This window comes from Rhopalosiphum maidis, chromosome 2 (genome assembly GCF_003676215.2).
Source record: "Rhopalosiphum maidis isolate BTI-1 chromosome 2, ASM367621v3, whole genome shotgun sequence".
In the NCBI taxonomy this organism is placed as follows: Eukaryota; Metazoa; Arthropoda; class Insecta; order Hemiptera; family Aphididae; genus Rhopalosiphum; species Rhopalosiphum maidis.
In genome coordinates, this window is record NC_040878.1 from 60,126,434 (window position 1) to 60,136,209 (window position 9,776).

The 9,776-nt window shown below is 24.0% G+C and overlaps 1 protein-coding gene across 1 annotated transcript in view; it reads right to left on the reverse strand.

Annotated features, from left to right (window-relative positions):
* The window catches only part of LOC113551199 (octopamine receptor beta-1R-like), a 113,959-nt gene extending 108,957 nt beyond the window's left edge, over positions 1-5,002 (reverse strand). Inside the window, exon 1 of the mRNA XM_026953303.1 lies at positions 4,608-5,002. The gene's annotated coding sequence lies outside the window, so the exon portion shown is untranslated. The remainder of the gene's footprint in view (positions 1-4,607) is intronic.
* Between the last annotated feature and the right edge of the window lie 4,774 nt (positions 5,003-9,776).

The window sequence follows — 9,776 nt, forward strand, 5'->3', positions numbered from 1 at the left end:
TAATATAGTGATGACTGACATTAGCAACGCTGAGACCCAAACGGGAATATTATTACGTAAATAAAACATTACTCAGTTCGTTTATAACATCAAGTATGATTATATATATATATATATATATATATATATTTAATAATAAGCAGAGACATCGATTATTATAAAAATGCTTATACTCGCACGAGCTGTACGTTATAATAATCTATAACGTGTACACTGTTGTGGGCACCTATGGCAAACATCAATGTGTTGTAAACGATTTAGTTTCACGTCAACTTAAACATCATTGGATGAATATTCTAAATGCATCGGAAATTTACTCGTTGCTTGCATTGAAAATAATCGTTTTAATGATATTACATTTTGAACAAAGCAATTTTTTTTTTTTTTTTTTTGTTGTTTTGTTCGTTTTACAATATTCGAGTTACGAATAATTTATTGCATATTAAAATAATTCACATTCTTAAGGGGAGCATCGGTTGACTCTCTCTTAAGGGTAGAAAAAATATATTATTAAATAGTTTTACGTATTATACGTACATATAAGATTTAAAGAAGCGTCTTAATTTCTTTTCCATTAATATAAACACAATTTAATGTTATCAAAACTTATTAAAGATTATATTTCAGAAAAAAATAGTAGCTATTTTTATTTATAGTTATAATATAATTATGATAATTATTATGGTCAATTTTGAATAAAAATAATTAAAATTGTATTTATTATGTACTTTTCTCAAATTACTTCAATTATAAATTCTAGTTCACTTTGCAGTTTACATATTGTTTTAATTAATATTTAATGAACTATACTTACTACATAGCTATTGCATCAACACTGCTACGTATTACTCATTAAATTTTAAAATCAGTCGATTACTTCGATATTTCATTAATTTGATTAAGTTAATTTAGTATTAAGTATATATTTATATACTTAAATATTTTACTGAAAAGACAAATTTACCCAATTGAGTTCTTGAAAAATAAATAAACGTGTTTGCTTAAAATTAAATTAATTTTGTTTGTTATTGTATTCTAATATTTTTTATTCCATAATGAACGTTGAAAAATGTTTTCACTCACCTACTAGGTAATATATTTCTAAAACTGTTGAAGATTTTTTTTTTTTTTACTATTTGTTGAAAATATTAACTTGACCTATAAATTTACTCATTTAATTTTGAACGGGATTTGGAATTTGGATAGATATTAGCTGCCACTTGCCAAAATTGAAAATATTGTATTTAATTTACCGGAATAAAATTAATAATACAATGCCGTGACGTAGCCCCGATCAATATTCTATTATGTGCAGTATTATATGTATACTAACAATAGGGGTAGGCAGAACGTTAAAATGTTTTTTTTTTTTATAGTAAGTTTGTGTTAAAACGAAATTTAATACCTAGCTTTTAACATATTTTGTGGTAGTGGTCATCGATAGAATGATTGCATTTAACTCTAATGATTTATTATTTTTTTATATTTAATCTTCTCTGTGTCATAACCAATAGTATCGTAAGTATTTAGAACGTTTCAGGGTGGACGATTTAGCGTGGACGTTTTGCCAAAATGACATTTTGGTGCGCTACTATTTAGCTGATAAATTGGTCAGAATGTATGAAACTAATTTAGACAATTCAGACAATATAATATTTATATATATATATATATATATATATAGAGAGAGAGAGAGAGATAAAGTTACGAAAAATCATGAAAAAACGAGTAACGTATTATTATAATGTCAAAGAATAAAAATAAAAATAAATTTCCAATAAATATACGACAGTGAATAATAACTTATAACAGCTATAAAACAATGTCTTAATATAAATCAAAAATCGGTAGGTATCTTAAATAATATTTTATTATTTTTCTATTACCGTGAAAATGAATGGCGTTACTTTCCGTTTTTTCATAAGATACAGACCAAAACTATGGTCAGTTTTTTCTTTTTATCGGTATATTCAATAATTAAAAAATATATATTTTTTCTAGCTTAAAGTTTCTGAAGATTTACTTCTTTGTGTGATTGCTTATTTGCAAATTTCATTTTTTATTACTTAAAGGAACAATTAAAAAAATATGTAATATGTATATAATGTAATTGAATTTTAAAGGAGCCTAAATTATTTATTTTGATAAAACTTTTATTTGATTGTTAAGTATAAATTTGATACTTTTTAATATTTTCATCAAAAATAAGAAATGGCCGCTGCAAAAAATGCATTTAAATTTGGTTTTTTCTGAGGAAATTTATTTTACAATGTGTAATAATATGTTGTATGGTTTAAAACTTATCGATTTTTATTTCTATTTATACTATAAACTATATATATTTAATAGGGCAATTTTAAAACTTTAAATATATTCAAACATTTTTAATAATGATTTTTTTTATAAATATTTTTAAGCTGACGCGTTGTGTAGTTGCTATTGTAGTCATTATAGATCATGTTAAACTCAAGGTATTTAAAACTTTAATTGCAAATTTTATAAAATAAATACGGTGAAAATTAAAAAAAAATTGACATTTTAGTAATTGAACATTTTGTTTAAAAAATATATCACGTCAATACCATACTCATTTAAATAATTCGTTAAAATGTCAAGTGTCATGAATTTTTTATATCCGAATTACAATGAAATAACCAAAATAAATTTTGTTCAAACTAATGGCTTTGCCGTAAATTACATTCAAGTTTTTCTCTCATTTTTAAATATTATCGTTTTACAATTTTTATAATAACTACTAATTCTAAAAAAAACTGCATTGATAAACCTAATTAAATTTATTCTTAAGTATATTTTTTGTAAACAAACGAAAAAGAACAAAATATTTTTATTTCAGTTGGATAATATTTTACATCTTTGATAATATACTTACCTAATTGAATTATTTGATATTTGATTATTTATTAAAATATACATATGTCATATACAATTATTTCTACCTGCAGTTACCAAATACACCTAATTATATTTTGTTAATAATATATTATTCTAAAAATCTAGTTTGATAAAAATTAAATAACAGAGCACATTTTTATACATGGTCCAAAGTGTGTTTGAGAATAAAGGGCAACGAGACAGTTGAGTACTAGACAAGAGTGTATTTTGATGACGATGTACAATTGAATAGTTTCTTGAGGATCATTGAAACATGTGCAATCCTTAATGACAATCTCAAAAAATATATTTTATCAACTAAATTTTTAAATTGACCTTATATTTGTGTACATAATTAATTTATGTTTGACTAATAGTATAATAATTTAATATGTTTAAATAATATTATTTATAATTGTATTAATAGTGTATGTGCAGTGTGCACTAAGATTTTTATAATTTTTTTACTTTTTTAGACTTTGATATGAATTTTAATTTTTTTAAATAACGACGATAAAATTAATGTTATATTACTAACATTTTTTTACTTCGAAATATTTAAAGTTTATTCGTTTTTTTTTTTAAATATTATTAGTTTTACTTTTAACTGAAAATTAAGATAATTATAATTTATAAAATTATAACTTTAAATACATGTATAAGATATTTTTTTTTTTTTTTGTATTAAAGTACATTATTTCAGTATAATATATAACTTCAGTTAATAATACGATAATAATAAATTAGTTTATTATAACTTGATAATGTATACATTATTTATTATTTCTAAGAAATTATATTTATAGTGTTATTGATTGTCTAAAACTATATTTTATATTATATTTACTTACTATAAAGATTTGTGTTTTACTGCTATAATACTTGTGCCTATATTTTACAATATCAGTTAAGCAAATTTAAATAAAAATATGTGGAAAAAATAATACGTACTGGAATATAATATAATAGTGTTCAATTTTTTTAATTCAATGTCTTATATTTAAAAAACAATTTTGGTATCTACCTTTATGCTGGGATATTTCGAAAACTTTTAGTTTGCAAGATATTTATTTAATTGTTTGAAATGAAAAAATAGTTTTATGATATTATTATTTTTTTTATTTTTTCTTATAACTTATAAAAAGAATAATTTTTTTTCGTATTTAACTTTTTAAAATTGTCCTGTTCAACAAATAATTTTATACACACAATATAAATTCTTAACCAATAATACCTTTAATCTGTATATATAATTGAGAAAAAATCACTTAGTTGCTAAATAATAAATATTACGGTAGAAAAAATATTTTTACAAACTATTTAAAAAAAAGTATGTTAACTTGCAAAATATTATGTGAATGCATTAAGAAAAAAAATACTCAAATGTGCGTATTCCAAATTCAATTGCTGGTTGTAATGTTTGAAATACTTATCATAAGTGTTCCTAACAAGTTTGTGCGGTGAAACATATTTAATTAAAGTAAAATAAACAAAAATATCGCCCTCAATGCAGCAATGTAATCCTCTAATACAGAATACGCAGAAACGATGTATTAAATTATACCTGAAACGCGTATTATATACACGCAAAGTACTTACTTACGTGCCCTACGAGTCTGCTGTCATGATAAATATTAATGTTTTTATGTCTACAATTGATATCATTACGATATTAATATTGTGCATGGATGACGTATATATATGTTTATACTCACAGATTAAAAATCAGCTCAATCGCAGAACCGGCAAGTGTAAGTATAACGCTTTACGACGACTATAATATGTGTACGGGAATTCTTCCAATGACGGTATACAATAATATGATATGGCACGACGATCACGATAATGTCATTACGCGGGTACCTGTTATACGGCGGATGATACTGTTCCGCGTGAAGAGTTAAAGTTTTTCGAAAACTTTTTTCCAACTGTTATATTTACGTATTATAGCGGATACGTATAATAACGGATTTTTAAACTGCCGCGCTTGGGATTTTTTTTCGCGATACCGAACTATAATAATATAGCATATGCCTCTCATTGGCTGTTTACATATTATATTTTATGTATACATATTATTTATAATATATTATACGCACATACATAACAGTGCGACTCTTGGGCAACGCACGACGATCACACGCGCCACCTCAGTGATCGACTGGAGTAGTGCTGAGCCCCTGGCGAAATGGTTTCTCCGGCGTTCGTGCGCACGCCCAGGGCCACCGCCGAGAGACATATCCGTCCGATGTCCCGCCGAAGCGTTTTCGCGGGAAACTCTGTTTCGTTTTTCTAGCGCCGTTCTGGCCTTCTCGCCAGATGATTCCGTTATTTCGATATAATATTATCATAATATCATAATGTTCATGTATACATATATGAATGTATACCAGACGATTTCGTGGACCACCCCCACGGTGCGCAAGCCTTCACGTCACTACCATTCACAGTCGATGGCGAATGACGAGTCGTAAAAGATTATAGTAAATCGCTTAGACCTTTCCACTTTCAGTTGCGACTTTTTCAATCGTCGTCGCTTCATTTTATCTGTTTAAGTATGTAGGTATATATTATATACATTCAGAGGAGACAACAACCTCAATTGAAAACCTTATATTATACTTAAGTATATAGTTATCGGATCGTTCACGATCGATGTTCAATCCACTCCGAATTACCACAAAGTAAAATAAAAAACCTATTATACGATATACGTCTTAAACTGTTTTTACACCACGGTACCCGCGGATATAGCGTCCTAGATATAAGTCCGAACAAGATTAAACTCCTAAGTCGTAATACATTTGAAACGATTGGAATTTAAACCATAAGAATTTTGATGTGTTTCATCTTGTTGGAACATTGATCGATATTTCATATAAACACGACTAAATATCAACGCGAGTCGATTTTTAATTTCCACGATTATTATTACATAATATTGTCATAACAATAATATAACGATGATTTTAAAGATTTGGTAAAATTTATCGAATGTCAACGGTACCTATTTGTTGTTTGGTTGTTATATAATGTACTTACTTATATATTGTTTAGTTACTCATTAAAATCAAACGTAAACCAACAAACGTTAGAAATAAAGCATATATGATAGTAAATGGAAATTTTAATTAAAGTATCTTAATGCAATTTAGGCCGGATAATCAAAAGCGTCGACGCAAAGGTATATTTATTTAATATTTAATGTGAAAAAACTTCTATTGTGTATATATTTACATAGTAAAGAAGTTGACTTAGGATTTCTTATGTATTTTGTGAAATAATATTACACCTAAATACTGTAAGTATTTCTATTTTTCATACTTTCTGACAACTTGCTTGTGAAATATAAGAAGCGTTGATGGTTGTTAAACTACATACCTACACTATTATAGTAATTAAAGATTTTAGTTTAAAAATTTTTGAATTTAAAATATATAAAACAAAAAACATTAATTCGTAATTATTGTTTGTAAATAATTTAAGCTTTATATTGAAATGTAAAAACTTCAATATAATACAGCATTTACTAAAGTATCTTGATTTTTAAGTGAAAAACATTCGAAAGACATAAATTCCGTACATAAATCCAACAATTATAATAAAAATGTCGCTTCTGATATTTGATGAAATTGTTTTACGATTACGAACACATATTTGTTGAGATAAAATAAGTATGACATTTATATTTCTACACAATATATGATTTTTGGGAGTTTTAGACATAAAAATAAATCGTATCAAATTTATTGTTATAAAAGTAAATGTTGACTATTTTAGATTCTCAACGAAGCTATGAATGTATTGGTTGCATATTATGTTTTTTTTTGTGTCAGGGACTACATAGTTTAGAAACAGCAAAAATACATCAATATTAAAAATTGAGAGTGATTTCTGATAAAAAGTTGGATTTAGTTTGTACTTTGTCAGGTCAAAAGTAAAAAATGCACAATAGTTTTCAAAATAATCATGAAATAAAAAAAAGAAACAATTTTGAGAAAACAAAAATATTTACACAAAATCAATTTTCTACGTAATCGATTTAGTTTTTATGTTGTTATTCAAAATTGAACGTCTATATAGATACTTGAAATATGTATAATAATAATAATTTATACTAGCATTTTTTTAACATTAATATAATATTCGTACTATGTTGGCTTTTTTTTGTAGTTTTTATGCACATTTTAATTTTAATTTTTTGATATATAGTCATGAACCATAACTATAACAATATGTTTATAAGTATTGAAAGTTAAAATTTGTATGAAATTCATCAGAATTAATGTAGATTATTTTGTTGTAAAAATGCATACAATTTTTAATTTCAAAACATAAAGCTTAAAAATTTAATAAAAATATATTCCTAATAGTTATAAAAAACAGTTAATCATTAAGCCATATTAATTTTTATAAATATTTAAAGTTAATATTTTGAGAACATTAGATATGAAAATACATATTATACAGCGATTTATTATTATCAAAAAATAGTTGTTATTATTTTATTATTACTCAAAAATTATTAATCATAAGAACTTGGAAATTTAATTATTTACATTATATTATAATTTTCTATACACAATTTAATTTTTAAAATATTTATTTGTTTAAGCATTTTATATCACAGTCATATTTACGTGTCGTTCTATGGTATGCATGGTATTGCCTTTTAATAATTAAATAGCAAACATATATGACAGGATATAATAATAATGAATAATATTATGTATTCGATGTTTCTGCAAAAATTAGCTTATCGTTACAAAAAATTAATTATTATCAATAGTAACATAAATAAATTATTACAAAATATATATTCTTAAGAATAGAGCTCAATACTCTATTTCATTACAGAATCGCTATACATGTGCATTTTTTAATGGTTTATTACTTATTTAAATTTAACACATCTATTACAGTAACCAACTTAATGAAAAAACATGTTCAAATCATACAATACATTGTTTTTTTAGTCTTCGTTTATGTAAATTAAAAATATTGCACCAAACACCAAGACAGAATCTAGAATAAAAAATATTTTATAATTAATTTGTATATTTCAATATCAGATTAATATTTAATAATAATTATACAAGTACTTACCATACAACATTTTGACTAAATAGAAACAAATTGTATAGTTTTTAGACACATTTTAATCAACGTTATGCCACTGAATTTATTATAGCACTTTATATTGTACATATAAACATTGAATAGGTTTTTCGTTTATTGGACATCATTAAATGTTGTCTTAAATAGTATCTTTATATTATAAGGTTTTTATTATATCCATGGTACTAACGGTTATTTTATCATACTCGTATTATTTTTTTTTATGTTGATCAAAAATAATTTGAACTGAAATAATAGCGTAAATATTAGTAAACCTAATTTTATTTTAAAATAATTTAAAATAAGAGTAGCTTGGTAAAAAAAAAAATATGAATTTTTGACAACTGATTTTAAAATATTATATTTTATATAATTACAAATATATTGTTGATTTTTTTTAAAAATATTTAAAAAAGCTCATATCCTAATCTTTAGTCTCAGATATCGATAAAAAAAAGGTATTTATTATTTTAGATTATAATGAATATTTTATACTTTGATATGGACTAAGCTACTCTTTTAAATAAATAAATATTTATATTAAGATGTTTCTAATTTAATTATTTAAGACGTAGCGCTTAATTCATTATCTTAAGATAATCTGGCTTGTAAATAATAAATAAGTACCTTATAAATATTTTTTTTTTATCTACATTAATAATTAATTATAAATTATTCTTAAATTATGAATAAGTACAATTTATTATTTTTATATTCTATACATTATAAAAACTATAAAAAAAGTATTAAAATATTTTGTACTTATTGAATTCTAATAAAATAAAATGATTCCTGTTCATAAAAAATTCTTTAATACTTAAAAATAAATTATTTAAATGTATTGTTTTAGTATTTTAAATAATTAAAATGACTAAAAAAAAAAATCATTCTAGCAAATTAACACTGAATAACAATATCATTGTGCATAAATATGACATTGAAATATTATTATGTTGTACTTTATCGATATAAATTTATTTATGTACTAAAATATAATATATATAGTCCGGGAGGGGGGATAGACCTGAATTGACATGTCGTATTTATCGATGTAAAAATGGTAGAAAGGTTATGGGAGGGATGTTGGTATCAAAACAACTTTCTACAATATGTTATTAAAGTTATCAGTAGCGATCATGCTTGTGTAAGTACTTTTTAAGCCACTGCGTTTTTGCCTACATTATTTACGTGCAGATAAATGATTCGATAGTCAATATATAGCAGTGATATCGACTTTATTAATTTTGGTTTCGGGTTGGCCCAACTTGTTAAAATTCTTATATAATGGGTCCATTAATTTCACATACAGAGAACAGTGATGAAGATAAGACCACTAGGATCACAAAGAACTATATCTACATTCTACACAAGAAAATGTTAAAAAGGTAACGTAGGCAATATTTAAGAACCTAAAACGTTCTATAAATCGTCGTGTTATTGTATTGGGATTGAGCGATTGAATGGTTAAATTCTTAATTGGTATACTATTATCATGTATCTTACAATATAATTATACATTTTTTTTAAAATTAAAATTAACGTACTGTTTATTTTAAAAAAGGTCTATTCTTATATAATGTATAATATTAATGAAAAATAAAACATAGTATTATATATTACAATCTGCTTGAGAATATTTTCTGTGATAAAAGTTGGTCCTTGTTAGAAATTAATGAAGTTCGTATCGTTACAGAACACTCTTTTAATGGTATAAAAAAAATATAATATAAGTATTTGATAAAATTGTCCAAAGTTTATTTAAAGAT